Raw genomic sequence first — 2,039 nt, 5'->3', positions numbered from 1 at the left:
CGAGAGGTCCCGGGTTCAAATCCCGGACGAGCCCTCCTTTTAACCCCTTGGGGTCACTGACACTTAAAGAGTAAAATTTCACATTGATTTCTGAGGCATAAGTGAAAACACAAGGCTGCAACCTACGACAACCTCTACATGTCCACACTGATGTAAATGAACACAGACAGAAAACATGAGGGTGATGACTGGAGAAAGAAATATGATTAAACTAAGGACACTCAAAAGGAAGAGATGGTTGTATACTGTACTTACCTGACTTGGATGTTTTAAATGGATCCTATGAGTGTTCTGGCCTCCTCTGTACTGAACCTCCCTGAGATGTCAAACAAAACAACATAAAAGAAACAACTGTAATATCAAGTGAATTTGACTGATGTGTTGCTTAAAGTCACAATCTGCACATCTGGATGTCTGGATTAGTGATCACCTTTAGTTGGAAACAACCATATCAGTTACTAGTGTTACAGACTGTTGAGGCCAGTATTGATACCCATTTTAGAAGATACCGATTACAGATATGGCAGCAAATTTTGTGAATTTTTGAGCTAGAATGAAAATAGATCTTTTCTGTGTGGCTGCTTTCTTAGACAAATAACCCAATTAACATTAAATAATATAATATATACTGTCAACCACTTCTAGTTGACATTGCTGAGAGCTGCTTCTTCTCTCTCTGTGCTGCTTGCCACAGTGTTGTAAATCACAGCGCATTTTACTGGATAAACTTTGCAGGGACACCAATATATTACTAAAAGCATTTTTTTCCTGAATTATATACCGCCCCCCCCAAAAAAGTACAGATTATCGGGCAGCAGATATATGGGGGGCTCTATCAGCATTATACCCTATCACTTTCAGTCTTTAGGAAAACTGTGCAAATAGAGCTGAAATTATTAAATAATAAATTGACCAATAGAAAATCCAATCAGCAAATATTTCAATAATTGATAGTTTTAGACATTTTTTTCAAATGAAAATGCCACAAATTCTCTATTTCCAGCTTCTGTAAAGTGAATAGTTGCTTCTTTTCTCTAACTTTGGACGGAGTATGTTTGGGGTTTGTACATTAACACTTTATAAAGGGGTTTACATTTAACTTTAGACTGCTGGTTGGACAGACAAATCTTTGTAAATGTAATTTATAGGGAATGATAACTGACCTCATTAACCTTAGTTATTAGTTATTAACCTTTTTATTATTTTTTTTATATATTAATTGACCTTTAAAAGAACACACCTTGATTTAAAGATATTTTTACACTGATAATAAATTATCTAAAGAGTTCATGTTAATTATGCGTGGACGTTTTTAAGGACCAGCTAACGTTAGCATAATGCTAACGTTAGAAACAAACAGGCGAAACTTACCTGATAAAATGTGAGCTAGCTAACGTTGGGCTAAATTAGACATACAACTCTCACCAGAGTTCGTATTTTTCTCTGTAGTATGAATTTCCCGCTTCTGTGTCTTTTATTCGTAGAAGTTGTTAGAGACAAAAAAGCATTATTTGCTACCACAGTTACAGTAGTTACCATTAGCTCCTCTGTGACAGAAAGCATGGTTGCACTGCAGGAGATGATGCTGTTTCTCCTAAAGTCTCCTTCAACTAAAACAGGAAATACAGTCATTTAAAACTAAAACTTTTACTTATTTATCTGTGAATTCAATAACACATCTCCATGTTCATTTATGGGGTTTCCCTTTGGTGACAAATCTAATCTATTATGGATTATCCGATGATACCCATGCCATGTTGGCATTAACTAACAATATGGAGTTAAATAGAAAGAATAAAACTTTAAACATATTCAGTGTTTCAACATAGATGGAGAATAATATTCTGTTCTCCCCATGGAGGACCGAAAGTTAGATGTTTTACTTTCCTTCTACACCAATAATAATGTGTATTATTGATGTGTGTGTGTGTGTGTAGTGTGTATAAACACAGCAACACAGTCTGTGTTGCGTTTATATAAACGTTTAAAAGAATGAACAAAAGTTTTGGGAGGGGTAGAAAATATTGGGTTTCTCTTCT

The sequence above is a fragment of the Morone saxatilis genome, unplaced genomic scaffold (genome assembly GCF_004916995.1).
Source record: "Morone saxatilis isolate NCDOM2014 unplaced genomic scaffold, NCSU_SB_2.0 Contig2, whole genome shotgun sequence".
NCBI classification, from domain to species: Eukaryota; Metazoa; Chordata; class Actinopteri; family Moronidae; genus Morone; species Morone saxatilis.
Note: the sequence above shows the minus strand (reverse complement) of the source record.